The sequence below is a fragment of the Triturus cristatus genome, chromosome 1_2 (assembly GCF_964204655.1).
Source record: "Triturus cristatus chromosome 1_2, aTriCri1.1, whole genome shotgun sequence".
NCBI lineage: Eukaryota > Metazoa > Chordata > Amphibia > Caudata > Salamandridae > Triturus > Triturus cristatus.
In genome coordinates, this window is record NC_140580.1 from 568,713,139 (window position 1) to 568,730,726 (window position 17,588).

General features: G+C 48.5%; 1 long non-coding RNA gene across 1 annotated transcript; it reads right to left on the reverse strand.

Annotated features, from left to right (window-relative positions):
• Positions 1-15,907: 15,907 nt before the first annotated feature.
• LOC146867641 (uncharacterized) lies at positions 15,908-17,359 on the reverse strand. Its single transcript, XR_014966116.1, has 4 exons — positions 17,296-17,359; positions 17,107-17,199; positions 16,826-16,920; positions 15,908-16,295 (listed from the first exon to the last, which is right to left on the reverse strand). It is a non-coding gene; the product is annotated as an uncharacterized LOC146867641 (long non-coding RNA).
• Positions 17,360-17,588: the final 229 nt, after the last annotated feature.

Here is a 17,588-nt window from a genome sequence, read left to right on the forward strand (position 1 = left end):
TGGACATGTCTAGAATGTGTGAATGTGGCACTCTGTGAACACAACACACATGTGTCTGTATAGCAGAAGTCACACAAGGAGGTGCACACCAAACTACATGTACACAGTCATTGTCTGAGCTGCCAGACTCATTCAAATCAGCCACTGTTAGGCTGAAAGGCGTATCAGTAAGTACATATACATGGCACCATGGTGGTCTGGATGACTTGACACTCGTAAGTTGGTATCAGCAATAGGCCTGGGCGAAAATTTCGTTCCGTTCGTGGAAATTGCGATAATTTGACATTTTCGCGTTCCGCGGAGAGCGCGAAAATGTCAAAAATTCCGGTTTCCGCAGCTTGGCGATAATTTGTTTCTTGCTCGCGCTGTAAAATAATACATTCTTGCGTGCGCGCGATCGCCTTACCTGAATCCCTGCGTTCACCGACAAGTTTTCTTGATCCGGTCGCGTTCTCCATGAGATGTTGTATTGTTTTTAGCCATTTGCGTTGTCTCGCGACAGTTCGCGCCCGCAGTGACGTCATGCGTCGCGTGATCACGTCTTTCTTCTCGCGATCATGCACCGCGAGACAACTCAAAACAAGATGGCCGCGCCCGCAAGCAACCACATGGGTAAGTTGGCGACCCGCAACCATGCAGAAAATCTCGCGAACATGCCGGAAAAAAACTTCCGCATCTTCGCGATATTTCCGCTTGTTTGCGATAATTTTAAACATTTTCGCGATAATTTGCGAAAGTTAATTTCGCAAATTCCGCCCACCCCTAATCAGCAACAACCAAGGACTAACCCAAATGCTACCACACTGTGAGAACATGTATCTGTATGAACTCCAAACAAGTTTTGTTCAAACTGTGCCTTACTTTAAAATGTGCAAGCGTGTCCCTGGAAAGTGTAAAGGTGGTGTCTTGTGCACCTCCTTGGGAGACATCTGTCATGCAGGCACATCATTGTCCTTCACAACAAAATAACAAGGTCAAGCATATGAAACATTGAGACATGTTGACAGGTGTGGTGAGTGCCAATGGACATTTTCTCTGAGTAACAACTTGAAAATTGTCATTTGTCACATGGCTATCCGTCACCTGATCACACAGTTGGCTACACATATGACCTACTGACTGTCATCTGGAGTGACACACATATCCACACCCAGGACAATGCATAAGCTAATGGGCCTGCAATTTTTTAGCAAAAAACCCTAGCTGTACTGTGGGTTCCTCCTCATGGCAAGCCAGAATGTACCCACAGATGTCAGCACACAAAGTCACAACTGCGTTGCATCTGAACCACACACAGGTGCCAAAAATGTACAAGCAGGATACATGATTGTCAAAAACTGACACAGGCTATGAAGCACGAACATTAAGCACTGGCCAACATCACGGGGGCACTGCACGATGACTTTCTGTACTGCAAATCATTACACACAAGTCAGAACTGGCAATGAAACATCAGGGTTGAACATGTACGCCCCTCCCGCACACACCCACCCATACCTGAGTCAATGTGACTGATACCGATCAAGAAGTGACACCTCTTATTCAGGGTTACAATAACTGTGCTTGAAAACTAGCTTCATTAACACGACATCACCTTGTAGGGCTGCCAAAACATATTGCTCACAAACAAACATCAACAGATTGTTGTGAATAGCCACACAGGCACTGGCCAGTGTGAGTATGCACAAGCAAACTGGTGTATCCCTGTCCAGTGGACAAATGTATCACACATGTGAAAAATACTACCTAGGGCAGGGAACAATGCCACAGAGGCAGAGCCATGCTGAACCCACAGTGAATGTGCACAGTGTTGGATGACACACATGAGTAGGAGGGCAGGCTGTGTCAGGGGACTGTAGTGGGCACACTGCTCCATGGTCCTGGAATGAGCTGACTGTTACAAGAGCAACCGTCCCGGCACTATGCATATATCCCACTCATGCACATCATGTCTGAGGCCACAACATTGGTAATGCATGCTGCAAGTCTGTTCATTTGAACCCTCACACTCCTATGTTGAGACTCAGCATCAGTGCCAACAATTATGCACCCCCAAATGACTGAACAGGACAGGGCACAGGCAGACCACCCCCACACATGATGCTGAAAGCAGTGTGCTCCTTGATAAACTGGCAGCCTACATGACCATGTGCAATAGTGATAACACACAGACCAGGTAACACATGTCAAGGAGGGGAAGGGAGGAAGAACAGCACAGGTTGACTTGGGGGAACAGGATATGCACTGCACATATATAGCCTGGCAGTGTATCCAGGCGACTGAGCAGCTACAAAAGCTGGCGACACACAACAAACACACATGTACCTAACCCCTTCCTGCTGCTGTAACTCCTGTATCCGTCTATCCAGGTCAGGGAAGACCACCGCCAGGACACACTTCATCTGGTGGGTCAGGCACCGGCGCCCGCCATGCTTGCGAGGAGCCTCCTCCTTCAGCATGACCCGGGTGATCCTCCGGGTCCAGCACCGGATGTCCTGCCATCTCTTCCTCACTTGTGGCAGGCGCCGACTGCGACCCTCCACCGATTGCACGGCCTTGACGGCATCCTTCCAGATCTTCCCCTTGTGGTAGGCGGTTGCCTGTGTGGATGACAAAGTGGGACAACATCACGACACCTGCACCATGTCACAGAGACACACATTTGAACATCTTTGATTTGTTGAACAGGGCATAGTATGCTGGCAAGTAATAGCACCTTAGTCATAGGGACTTTTTCCACTGGGGACTCACCAATGCACTACATGGCATAGTAAGTACACAGGTGGCATGAGGGGTGCGAAACAATCCCTGATCATGGCACACACTGTGCATCCCAAGCAACACAAGGCTGATGGACAGCACCGCAAAGCAGTCACATGCCCCAGGCCACTGACGAAACCTCATCAGAGTACACAGACACACACAGGCACACATCAATCACCTGCCATTGGCAACAGCGGATGCAAACCTCACTCTGCACATGTGCCACATGCCAGGGGGGGGTCACAGGTGTGGGGCTAGCTCAGCAAGTCTGACACACAGCACGGCTTACTTCACACATCAGATGGATTGAGCAGTTGCCTCCTCCATGCAGCTGTGGTGCAACACTCCACATAGACACTCACCCACATGACAAGAAACATTCACACACATCAATGGCCAGGGGGCGTACACATCATTTGGACACTCTCACCACTCTCACCACAGCTCCACTCAACTCTCACACACATCTGTGGGTGCAGTCACCTGTCACACCGGGGTGACCACTGAATCACCGCAGGACAATAGAACAAGAATGCCCAAGAGGATTAGGCTGGCTGAATGTGCCATGCACTATGCAGTGAATGTCACAGTAAGCACCATGCAAGTGAGGAGTGCACACATGAACTACATCAAGCCCTGCATGAGAGACATAAGCCATCCACCCCCCCCGGGACCCACTCCAACCAACATTGCATGTCTGTCACACCTGGACACAATGCCAGAAGTGACAGACACAATAAAGGTGCACAGGCAAAGGTAGTGGAGTCAGCACTCACCTGCTCCCCTGGTCGACCATACAGCATGGGGTACCGTGGGAGGATCACATCCAGCAGGGCCTCGTTCTCCTCCTGGGTGAAAGGCTGGGCCCTTTCCACAGTCCTTGACATGGTGCCAGAGGGAGACAATACAGCAGCAGTGGTATCGACTGACATGTTGTGCAGGCAAGTGCCCTCTCATGGGTTCTGCCTGCCTTATATCTGCCTTGCTGGCCTATTTCATTTACAGGAGTACAGAGTGATTGGTCAAACTCATTTGCTTCCTACGTTTCCTCCAATCCCTTTAAACATACACCAGTGACAGCCTTAGCATCTTTCGATTTTGCAGCATCATGTCAAGTCAACAACCACTTTGCAACAATGTATAATGTGGCCAACTGCTTTTTCCAGACCACATGATGTTAAAATTTGAACTTGAAACTCGGTATCCATGACAACCAGCATGCATTTAGGCCCTAATACTTGTCCCTCATGTGTCCCCATTGTAATTCTTAAATCCCCACACAGGTACGGCGCGTTTCACACGTACCCCTAGGGCACCATCACTTCAGTGATACGGGCCGTACTCACGCGTGTACGGCCCGTACACGTGTGAGTACGTGCCTATCACTATAGTTGGGGGTACCGTAGGCCCTAGTGATACGGCACGTACTCACGCGTGTACGGCCCGTACATGCGTGAGTACGTTCCTATCACTATAGTTGGGGGTACCGTAGGCCCTAGTGATACGGCACGTACTCACGCGTGTACGGCCCGTACACGCGTGAGTACGTGCCTATCACTATAGTTGGGGGTACCGTAGGGCCTAGTGATACGGCACGTACTCACGCGTGTACGGCCCGTACATGCGTGAGTACGTGCCTATCACTATAGTTGGGGGTACCGTAGGCCCTAGTGATACGGCACGTACTCACACGTGTACGGCCCGTACACGCATGAGTACGTGCCTATCACTATAGTTGGGGGTACCGTAGGCCGAAGTGATACGGCACGTACTCACGCGTGTACGGCCCGTACACGCGTGAGTACGTGCCTATCACTATAGTTGGGGGTACCGTAGGGCCTAGTGATACGGCACATACTCACACGTGTACGGCCCGTACACGCGTGAGTACGTGCCTATCACTATAGTTGGGGGTACCGTAGGCACTAGTGATACGGCACGTATTCACGCGTGTACGGCCCGTACACGCGTGAGTACGTGCCTATCACTATAGTTGGGGGTACCATAGGGCCTAGTGATACGGCACGTACTCACGCGTGTATGGCCCATACACGCGTGAGTACGTGGATATACCTATAGTTGGGGGTACTGTAGGCCCTAGTGATACGGCACGTACTCACGCGTGTACGGCCCGTACACACATGAGTACATGCCGTATCACTCGGACCTACAGTAACACAACTATAGTGATAGGCACGCACTCACACGTGTACGGCAGGTACTCACGCGTGAGTACGGCCCATACACACGCCCTCAGAGCGTGTGTGCTGCGTTTCACAGCTTACACTGGTGATAGGAGGCGCACACGAAAGGAATGGAGGTGTCAGACTCGCACAAGGCTGGACATCAAGTCATTGTCAGTGCAGTCCTTTATGTGCAGGGCCTAGGTGTGTCAGGCAGTGATGTGGCACATGTCTCCTCATGTTGTGGCACAATAGATGTGTGATGAGCTGTTTACACATGTCATGTGTGATGGGGCACTACGTGGCACACTTCTGCTTCACACTTTGCACATGTGTGCATGTAGGACACACGTGTCAAGCACTGCATCACTGGTATGGCACAGTCAGCAACACCCGCAACTGTCCCCTGATGCCAGGTACACGGATAATTACACCTGACATGTGCCTACCAGCGTGCCACGATGTGACTATGTCATGTGTGTGTCATGTGTTCCCATGAGCTTACCGTTGGTGTTCCGTCAACTCCATCTGCTGTTGCAGCATCCAACATGTGTCTGTGTGCATATGTGCATGACACACATATACGCACACCATGCCACATGTGGACTCACACGTTACATGTGTCATGATGGTTCGAAGATGACTTCCTGACATGAGGCAATATCTGCGTTCTCTCAATGTCTGTGTCATCTGTTTTTGACATGTACCCCTTCATGGACATGTGTGTTATCTGTCCTTTATCAGATGACATGTGACCTGTGCGTCTAGACTCCCGCCAGCTGTCTGTATGAGATGACATCCTTCAAATGCTGATATGTGGATGTCTGTCACTCATGTAATGTGTCTGGCTTGTCACTTACACTGGCCCACAGCTATTTTAATGCCATGTCACAACATTGCCATGCAACTATTGTGGCTGGCTCTTCGTAGGAGTATCACCTGGCTGGCCTATGTGTCCTGGATGTATTGCACAACCCAGACTCTGTATTAAGCAGATGTGTATTAGCTGTTGAACATGTGCTCACCTCAGTGACATTGGTGTGGTAATGTACTCACTCTACGTTATTCCTTCCAAATCTCTGCAGGGCACCGCCTCTCCCCAGACGAATGCCAGACCTGGATGCCATGCGTGAACATGACTGCATACGCAGATACCGCTTCTCGCAAGAGTTGATAGAGGACTTGACCCACCGGCTTGCACCACACCTCCAACCACAATACAGGTATCCTAGAGCTCTGACCCTCAAGATGATGGTGATGGCAGCCCTAAATTTTTTTGCCGCCGGCACGTTTCAATTGACCATAGATGATGTTGGTGGCATGTCCCAGACTATGTTCAGCCGTGTCCTGCATGATGTTTTAGAAGCCATGTTGGTGCACCTGGATGAATTCATCCATTTTCCCACTCGTGAGCAGTTGACAGGTGTCAAGGGTGAGTTCTATGCCCTGGGAGGGATGCCTCATGTAATTGGGGCCATTGATGGGATACATGTGGCTTTGGTACCACCACAGGCACAGGAGGTAGCCTATAGAAACAGAAAATATTATCACTCCATTAATGCCCTTGTGGTGTGTCTTGCTAACATGCTGATTTCCCATGTCTGTTCCCGTTTTCCAGGGTCCACACACGATGCATACATCATGAGGCGTAGCAGGGTGCCAGAAATGATGCTGCAGCTGCACGCGGCACAAGCATGTCTTGTTGGTGGGTATACTCTGTCAGTCCTGTGTTTCGCGCTATCTTTGTATCTTACGGCATCTCCTGACCCACTTCTTCACATGATGTTTCCATGTAGGGGACTCTGGCTATCCCAACATGCCATGGCTGATGACGCCTCTCCGCAACCCCAGAACAGCCGCAGAACACCGGTACAACGACACCCATGGGCAAACGAGGCGCGTGATTGAGAGGACGTTTGGACTCCTGAAGAGCAGATTCCGGTGCCTCCACAAGACCGGCAGCGCCCTCCCATATGCCCCGGTGAAGGTCTGCAAAATCTTCATTGTGTGCTGCATGCTGCACAACATGGCAGTGGAGAAGGCCGTGCCACTCATCCTTGATCTGGATGAGCAGGATCATCCACCCGTGGAGGATGAAGGGCTTGGGCACGGGGCAAGTGAGGATGAGGATGAGGATGAGGATGAGGACATCCGGAGTCAGCTTATCCGCAACTTCTTCTCATGATGGTGAGTCCCTGTGTCTGAGTGTGCACGCTTTGAGCCTTGTGTGGCATGTGTTGCAATGTGTGTGTTCAGCTGACTGTGTGCTAAGTGACTTGGAGGTGTGTTCTGATGTGTCATTCAAGTGATGATGTCATTCCACACATTTTAGCTGGGACACTAAATTTATTAAGAGCATGGTGACAACATCATTCCTGTAGAGTACATGTACATGTCTGCGGATTACTAGCTCTTCGCTGACTTGTTGTGTGTCTGTCCTCCCCAGGTTCTTGCAGCTGTCGTCTGCTCATGTCATCATTGCCCTCCTGCTATTCCTCATGAGTATTGCAATGTGTGCTGGATCAGAGTTACATGCACAGACATGGTGAAAAGTCATTTTGGGTAAGGTGTGCAGCAAGGCATTTTGTGGGTGGTACGTGTTTGTGATATGTGGGGACTGCTCCTGTGCATGTTGTGGTACCATGCATACATGTCGACTCACCATGGGCCACATGACGTGTTGCATGGCTCCCATTAATTGATAGTCACCCTTCCTGACAGTCATCTGTAATGGTTTGTGGATTCTGATGAAGGCATCAATGTGTGTATAACGTCCCTCAGGAACATACGGGATGCTAATGGTGGACATAGTGTGGGACATCCCCATATGAGGCTCAATGGGGAATTGCAGACTCTCCGTGTGCAGCAAGGGGTTTTAGGCTTAACCCCTTCACTTGTGTGCCAGCTCAGTAGGTTTTACCACATCTGTGTGTTGAAGGGGGTGTCCAGTGTAGGTCACACATGGTCAGCCAAATGACCTGTGAGTCTGTTCCAATTGATGCATTTCCCTTAGTGTGAGGCTGAGTAATAAAGGTGTTTGTCACACTCCAAGGTGCCTCATCTCTGTCTATACAGGTCTCTTGCCACTTTGCATGTGGCATATCTGGCATAGTTGTGGAAGATTATGCATAGGAGTCCATGTGTAGTTTAGCAACATGCATGCAGTTGCTCATGGATTAGGCTCCCTATTGGGCATGAAGTACATGGGTGTGTATGTTTTTTGGCATGTTGGTCCACACAATGGGCCATCAACAGCTGCTGAGGGTGTGTCTCCTGTGCGCAGGTCGGCCTTCGGTTTCCTGATCCGGTGTCATGCTTCTTTGGTGATTGTGCATGCATTGTCTCTGGGTGTGCCATGTGACACTGGACACTCCTTACTTTACACACGCGCCTGTTGCAGTTGTCCTTCTGACATCCTAGTCTTTGTGTGCAAATTCTGGCATTTTGCAAGGAGATGCCGCCTGCTGCTGCGGCCCCTGCAGCAAGGGCCCATAGAGTATCCAGATTTGGCAACACACACGCCTCCAAGATGCTCCTCACTTCCTCCCTCCACCCATTCATTTGGCTGTCCTCAGCTTGTCTATGCCACTGTTGCCGCCACGCGGTGCCAAAGGCTGGACCATCAGCACATGCAAGGTGCACATTGCACCACCATCCTGTCCTTGCATAACCCACATCACACTACAGTCTGATGTAGCAGCCACACTCCGAGCTATGTCCATCCGCACAGCTAACGCCTGCTGTCAGACATACCCTGGGCACACACACGACACCTTTGCATGCTGAGTGTGCAACTCCAACTGCCTACACTGCGCTGCCCCGCCTTCCAGGCCCTGTCACACCAACCAGGTCACGTCCCTAATACTCCCCACCGGCTCTGTAGCCCAGCAAGGGCATGGGAGTGGGACTCAAGGCTTCAGCATGTAGTATGGTGTCATCGTCTGGGACATGGCACAGGTATCATCTCTCAGCATGTCAATCTACAGAGTGTCCAGGACCCCCCTCTCCACCATCACATGCGCACAGTACCTCATCATCAGCTCGTATGCCATTGACAGCCAGGTGCTCCTCACCCAAGACACAGACATTGGCAGTTCCATCATTCAAGTATGCATGAGATCCATTGATGAATGGCTGAACACGAGCCACCTGAGGCTGGACTTGTACAGGACTGAGGTGATCATCTGAGGATTGTCCCCTTCCAGCTGGGTCAAGTGCTTGTGTCCCACCCACAAGAGCCCTGCACAAGCACCCACTGGCCACACACACAAGATGGTGTGCATCATGTTTGGCTCGCTCACATTTGCCATGCTAGTCCACAGCATCTGTACCTCATGCTGCAACGCCCTCTGCATTATGCACATGATCCACAGATAGATCCACTCCAAGTAAATACAGACCATCCCCCATGACAACATCTGTGTCAAATACTGCCCTGCCCTCTACGGAGCAAGTACATCCAAACTCCCAGGTAACTTGTCCACATCCAGGGTGCATCTGCACACCTCAGCTTCAACACCCTGTGCCCCAGCCACCTCACCGTCCACCATAGATAGCTGCAATGGATCACTGTCTGCTGCAGGATGACCTCCACACCCCCCACCCACACTCAGGAGGCAGTCCACAACCCCGACCCCAAACCAACCTTGTACGTCTGTCATCCGAGATCCCGTTGGGCCATCTCCGTGCATCCAACCTTGCCCTGGCCACCGTTCGTCACATCCACCGTACTCCAGCATACAGGACATTGTTCTCCCACCTGGCCACACATACTTGGGACTCCCTCCCCAGGGACCTCCACATGAGCCATGACCTCTACACCTTGATGATAATCTCCCAAATAGGTCTGTCCGCACAGTTTAGCAAGAACCCCCTCAGCAGCCAGAGGCCATCACAGGTGAGTGTTGTGCTCCATGCCTACATTGAATGATACCTTGTGACCCATGTGTGTCCTGTTCCAGACTCTGATCCCAGGGTATGGATGGCTGGAGTTAGTTCAAGACTCAGGCATAGTTTGACATTTCCACACACATATGTCGTTGAATAATGCAAAATGACAGGAACGTCTCATGACCAAAGTAATATATTTATTTGCGGTGGGGTACGTGTTTTGGTAGATTAAATTAGGTTCTCTACCGGGGGAATAGAATCCAAAGTACACAGGGGGAGATGGTATCCTTGGCATTGGAAGTCATCAGAGTCCAGGGCACAGTGTTGGTCATCATTGGTCAGACTGTGACCAGCAAGTCCATGTGGCAGAGAATGTCATTGGATGAGGTGCTGCTGTTGCGCCAGAGGGCCAGGTGCCAGGCCAGGTGACCTGGGAGATGTGGATGGTCCGCTGACTCTCACGGTCTTTTCCGTGGACGACCCACCTTCCTCCGGGGACCCTCAGGTGCAGGCCTTGGCGATGCTTGGGACGCTCCGTCAGACCTAACCTCCTCCTCCTCCTCCTCCCTCCCTGTGTCTGGTGCTGGTCTACGCCTGGTGGCACAGGGAGGGTTGCCCATGCTTTGGGCGATCTGACGGAGTGATTGGCTCATGTCCCTGTGCACCGCCAGGAGCTCAGCCAGTCTTGCCTCCATCCGTCCTTGGTGTTGTTGATGACTGGTATGATGCTCGACCTGCATGTTGTTTATCTCATCGAGGGTCCCCTGCATCTCTGAGAGTCTCGACACGACCTGGTTGATGCCTCTGGTGTCACGCCGGTATGAGTCCAGGATGTTGCGTATGTGTGACATACCGGTGTCCTGAGCTGGCTGGTCAGGTTCATGCCTCCGCCTGCCTCCACTCCCACCACCCCTGCCCACTTGAGCCTGGCCTGCACTTGTGGGCACATCGGGTCTACGTGACCCCTGAGGGATGGCATTTGCAGGGTTGCCTGCCTCCTCCTGGGTGCCCGGAGAACCTTGTCCCTCCTGGTCAGACTGGCTCTGTTGTTCAGTGCGAGCAGGGCTCCTGGGTGTGTCCTGGAATGTGGCAGGAATGGGGGGGGTGGTTGGCACAGATGTACCTGACGCAGGTGCTGCAGGGGCTTGGGCACTAGAGGGTCCAGGTTGGTCGGGGTCATCCACGGAGTGGTGAGAGTCGTTGCTGCCGGTGGGATCATCTTCACGCGGAGCCTGGGACTGTGATTCTTCCCCCCCAGTGTTGGGGGGAGATCAACGACGTTGCCCTGTGTGTGAGAGAGAGACAATGTTAATGGTGTTTCATGCAACATCTATGTTTCATACATATTCAAGTTGACACAGTCCCTCCAGGAAGTTGGTTGTTCCTAGCATTCCTCTCAATGTCCACTTGGGGATGGGTATGTTGCGGGGGACAGATTGGGATGTTCTTCTGAGTGTTTGACCTGTAGATTGTTGTCTCTGATGCTTATTTGGCTATGGATTGGTCTTGTTGTGTCACATGTCCATTGTGGGAGTGTGTAAATCCGTTGCCTGCCCTGGGGGTGTGTGCTTGTGTTAGGGGGGGGGGTTGTGACCAGGCCTACTGTTGTGTGTAGTGTGAGTTGTCATTGGGTCTCCCAGGTGATGTGTCTGTCCCCTCATGGTGCATGCTGGCATGACAGTGAGTGTGAGTTCCTGTGCTAGATACCGATGCTTGTGGAGTTGGTGTTTGAGTGTACAGTGGTCCCAGGAGGGCCTTGTGCTGCATACAGCAGGGCCAAGTGTCAGCTACCTTGTCAGTACTTTGCCAGTCCCTGTGCATTATGCATGGGTATGTACCTATGCCATATGGGCTGTGGGCATTGGTGTCTGCGTCTCATTTTCACAATGTGTTGTGTGGGGCCCACCCTCCCAGCCTCCCGGACATCCAGTCTTGTGTTTGTGGTAGCCTTCGACATGCCCTTGCCTTGATTTGTGAAGGGTGCATGGAGATGTTGGTGGCATGAGCGTGGTTTTTGAGTGTGGTTGTGTGCGGTGAGTGCTTGGGGGAAGTTGCGTGCTTTTGGTGTATATGTGGTGTGGACCCCATTGCCCCCATGTTACGTAAGTTGCTTGTGTACTCACCAGGCTCTGCGACTCCTTCGACTCCGTGTACTCCCACCGGCGGTAGCAGGGCCCTCACCTTCTCCTCCCAGGGATGGTAGTGTACGGGTCTGCGGGGCGGCCCACCTCCAGTGATGTTACTCTGGGCATATTCTTCGTTCATTTTCCTCTTGACCGCCCTGCGCATCTCGTACCACCTGGCTTTGGCATTCATGCCTGGTCCTTCGGATGGGCGCAACAGCATTCACCTTATCGACAATCCTCTGCCACATGGCAGATTTTGCAGCTATGCTGGTCTGTCTGACCAATGTTCCAAACAGCTGTGGCTCGACTGGGATGACTTCGTTGACAAGGAGGTCCAGCTCCACCGTTGTGAACTTTGGATTCTTGTCTGTGGGCATGGTGTGGGGTGTGGGTGTGGGTGTGGATGGTGGTGTGTGGGTGTGAATGTGACGGTGTGTGTGTGAATGTGAAGAGGGGGATGTTTGTGAAGGAGGTTGTGTGAAGGTGTGTGAGTGAAGGTATGAGTAATGTAGAGTTGTTTCTCTGTGGGGTCTGGCAGCAGTGGGTCTGTTGCAAAGGCTCATGGGTTGTGTGTGGGCCCTTTTTATTGGTCCATTTTTGGGTGTGGCTGTGTTTGAATTTTGGTGGGTGTGTTATAAGAGGTGGTTGTGATTTGGGGCCTCTGTTTGCCTGTTTGGATGTGCCAGGTCAGTCATTGAGATGTATTTTGTCATGTAGACGTGTTTTGTGGTGTTGTGCGAGTCGAATTGACCCTCCTTGTGCTGTTTTACAGTGTCCTGGTTCTGTAGGAGTCGTTTTCGCGTAGGTACGATCCGTACATACGCGATGCTGGGTGAGGGTGCTGGGGTAGGGTGTTGGAGTGCGGCGCGTACATGCGGTGGGGGTACGGTGCGTACACGTGCGGCCCTGGGGTACGGCGCGTACATGCAGAGGTACGGCGCGTACATGGGGGGGTAAGGCGCGTACATGCGGTGGGGGTACGGTGCTTACACGTGCGGGGCTGGGGTACGGCGCGTACATGCGGAGGTACGGCGCGTACATGGGGGTGGGGGTAAGGCGTGTACCTCTGGGGTACGGCGCATACCGGTGTGGGCCTGGGGTACGGCACGTACATGCGGAGGTACGGCACGTACATGGGGGAGGCACGTACATGGGGGGGTACGGCACGTACAGGTGCGGGCTGGGGTACAGTGTGGATGGGGGGTAAGGCGCGTACATGGGGGGGTACGGCGCGTACAGTTGCGGGGCTTTGGTACAGTGCGGACAGGGTGGTGTACGGTGCTGACTTATTTGGGGGTGGGGGGCTGTACGGCTCGTACACAGGCATAAGTTGTTGGCTATCATGAGTATCTCCATATAATACATATACTAAAAATTTGTCCGCAGTTTACAAGCATTATCCGTAAATATATTTACACTTTTCATGGGGTTGTTACGGGGTCCCCAATTTTATAAGTGATCTAACACAATGTGCGCAACTTCGAACTTCTTGTTAAGAGTTCAGTATGGGAAGGACTCATGCAGATATGTATTCCGTTTTCGTGGTCCTATCTCTATATCTACTACGTGGTCCTCTCGAAACACTTCTAGGAAGGGCGCACACTTCTTGAGTCCGATTTTCATGTTCATTATGATGTTTTGACCTTACGCCTAGGTCACACACAGCCTCCACGCATGCGCGTCCCTTTAAAACTAGATAGGCTTTGGCACTTAAAATCATGTACGTCCTGAGACGCTGCTGGACATGCTGCAGGATCAAAGAGAAAAATAGAGTGCCTAGACAAGGAGGTGAGTTCTAAGGCGCGTACAGAAGCAGTAGCATCACTCCCGTAAATTTAATGTTATAACTCATGAACCGTATCGGTTCCATTTCTGCATACTTGGTCGTGATAGCACTTTTATGTAATATCTCATGACTATGTATCTCGGCGATTAAAACCTTCGTGTTTACTGCCTATTTTGACAATCAGAATTTTGCAAGTAAGGTAGTGATCATATTGGTATTCTGCATTTAGATCTAAGTACCCATACAATAAAGATATACATAGTCGCAGTAGCATTTTAACATGAAATTGTATAACTATGCACTTCGGCGATTAAATCTCTGTGTTTCTGCTTTCTCTCACAATTAGTATACCGCAAGTAAGGTAGTGTGTGTGTTGACATTTCTTTTTTATATCTTAGAATCCACGTAAAAACAGTGCAATATAATCGAACAGTGAATATAGCCAGAGATCCTACTCGAAAGAGGGGCGTTGTTAGAAAGTATCATATGTATACACGCCTTCTTTATTTGAGATAAGTTTCTTCGCCTCCCCCGGGGAGCGAAACATTGACCACTATCTAGAAGTTCAGTTAGAAGAAATTCATTCTTGAACTGATAGACAATTTATCATCATAGTCTCACCAGAAGGATGCAGAAGCATTTTGCTTCACTTACTATATCATTATGTGCTTCACCCTTGGGAGGACACGACCTGTGAACATCTATAGAGATCCAACCCCCTTATTTTTCATCTATAACTCCGAATATGGGGCAGAATATCTGACTGCATGTTTGATGATTCACAATATATCCAAGTGAGTATCTGACTATTTTGGGCTCTTTTTCTGAGCCATCTTAATTTCGTTCTTAGAACATAGCATTGCAATACAAAATATATTTAGAATTGTCACTTTGAATGCTCAAGTGTGGTAATTGTCTTTAAACTTCTAGATAATCAATGCGTCGATGCACAGAAAATCGCCATCCTTCCTACAACTAGAGCCACAGAAGTAAATTCAACCCCCTTTTTGATATATTAGGTAAAAATAGTTTAAAATGCAATTCCTCTTTGAGGCCATGTCGTTGGCAATGTTTACTTTATAGACTATATAAAATATTTTGCTTATTGTCCCCTACCTTTCATTTTTTTCAGAATTTGCACCTATATTTTCATACCACGGACATAGCGTGTTCAATATACTCTGTTGATATCTGGCTTACGAGTTCATACTTTCCGATGCCAAATAGTAAGAGATAAAAGTGTGTAGCTATCTGATAAAAATCTACAATTTTATACGTTTCTTTTCTATATTCGCCTCTTTATGGTACACAAATGGAGTCTCTTGGGAATAACCTCTTTCCTCTTATATTTCTTTCTCTTATCTTTTCTTTTCTCTAAACACTTACTCTTCATTTTAGAACTGATGTGCACAATATTTTCATATATAGGTGGGATATATTTTTCCTTTCCCTTCTAATCACGCATTAATAGAGGTCTGACACACCGCTTTAGCCATTATGGAAATGTTTGCTGCTTTAGCATGGGTTGATTGAAAAATTGAAGTAAATATTTTTTTCATTGTTACCTTTTTAGGTACCCCTACTCTGTACTAACTTGATGACACTGTACCTTAGTTGGGCGAGGTCCTGATGAAGGTGGTCCATATTTGTGTAAATCCACCGAAACGCGCGTAGACCACGTGCGCCCCAATCTATTTAGGTTGTTGCCATCTACAAACTAAATACTGGAGATGCCGCCATGTTCTGATGCTCCCTGTACCCTTTAAGTACATGTGTTATGTATGAGTGTGAGGGAGTTAGAGTTGTTAGTATGTCTGGGAATTGATTGTGTCGTGCCGAGTAGGTTGTTGTTTTTTACATATAGATTGAACAAAAAAATGTTTCTTAAAAAAATGTGTCTTTTCTAATGTGAAATGATTTGTACTGTTTCAAAAAATGCCAAAACGATGAAGGTCCTGCACTTGTGCGCACAGGGAATAATTTCAATTGCTTTTTATATATGGAATATCAATAATGTTCTACACTATTAGTGCTCACTTAACCAATGGCCATCGTTCAACCATTTGAAAAATTACAAACAATTCACACAAATAAGGAGCACTCAATTCAAAACAATATTTCCAAACACCAATTTTTTGGATTCAAACATAAGCATCATTTATTCTTAGTTGTCATCTTCCATCCCAACAAGAAAGATGTCTAATATATCACATATAAATGTCCTCTGTATATTTGAGGTACTTCCTCCAATTGCATATAGAACTGGTTGTTTTAAGATGATTTGTCAATAAAGTTCTTTTTCCATCCTTAGCGGTTCCAATCCTTTTTATATATTCCCATCAATCCATCAAGGAAAATTGCTTCACTTCCTTTTTATGATGATTTATCATTGAGATTCTTTTCCATCCATCAAAGATCATTCCATCCTTTTATATTTCAGTCCTTTTATATTCCAATCGATCTGTCAAGGAACAAATGCTTCAAGTCCTTATTTCACACAATCTCAACAGCCGACGCGTTTCGTCCCCTCCTGGGACATCATCAGGGCTGTGAAATAAATAAATATTCCATCAGATTTTCATCCTATATGCAAATAAATTCACATCCTCCATTCCTTATACATCATGTCCTGCCTATTTAACAATCTCCATGGTCGATCAGGATATATAGACAAATCATTACTAGTTTTTAACAAACACCTGCACAATTATCCTCATGATACACATCATGATTTGAAACGCTCCACATTATAAAATTCACCTCATACAAAACACTACCACTCAAAAAAAATGTTTTACCCCACATTCTTATCTGGATTCTATTTCCACATTATTGCATCCTATGTCCTGCTTACCTCATCCTTCCCCAGTGTCCTATCACCCAGACAATGTAAATCCTTTCATTGTACCTTATTCTAGTTATGTATTTTTATACAACGCTAATTTTACTGTGTTATCGACCAAGTCCCCCATCCACTGTAGTCAATTCCTATTCCCCAATCTTAATTATGCTGTTGTGTTAAACCTGTCACTTCTATTTAACACTCTCAGTCCTAATAGGTTTTAAAATCATCTCACCTTCTTTTTCCAAATAACTGAATGAGCTCTTCCCGAGCTTATCTTATTATTTAGTTATCCGTCAATATCAACAGTAACCACCAACATTATAGTTCCTGCATGGAAGACAAAGGAGAAAAGATATTCTCCACCAGTTCAAACTTATCTTAAATACTCTTCACCCAATGCCCCACTTATCATAATTGAGTCAAATTTCCCCACATTATTTGTATGCCATTACCATTGACCTATGATTCCAAATTCAATGCTCCCCGTCTCAACAAGATTTACTCTCTTCTCACCTTATTCTCCCAAAATTCTTGGTGAGCTTTTCCGGGACTATTTTCTCATATGTTATTCATCAATCTCAACATTGACCACAAAAACTTCTTTTCCTGCATAGAAGACAAAGGAGACCAAAAGTTTCTCCAATTGTTCTATCCATTTCTTGATTCTACACCCCCTTCTTTCTAGAATCTCTCCCCCCGTACCTGTATGAATTCAAGCGTAGATACTGCCCAGCTCGTCTCTCACCACGGTCTATTCCGTCTTTCCTGCTGCACACAGTGACCCATCCCGTTCCTCAGAATATAACTCGTAGCCCAGCCAATCACTGAGAGCCATTTCTCATTCATCAGCCTGTTCTCTCTCTGGTCCACTGTCTTTCTGACCAATCATCCTACACTGTTCCAAAAGCTGTTGTGCCAACCAATCCTCATGCACCCTTTTAAACACCATGCTTTAGCATATCCTGTTCCCTCTCTGGTCTGCCGCATCATCCAGT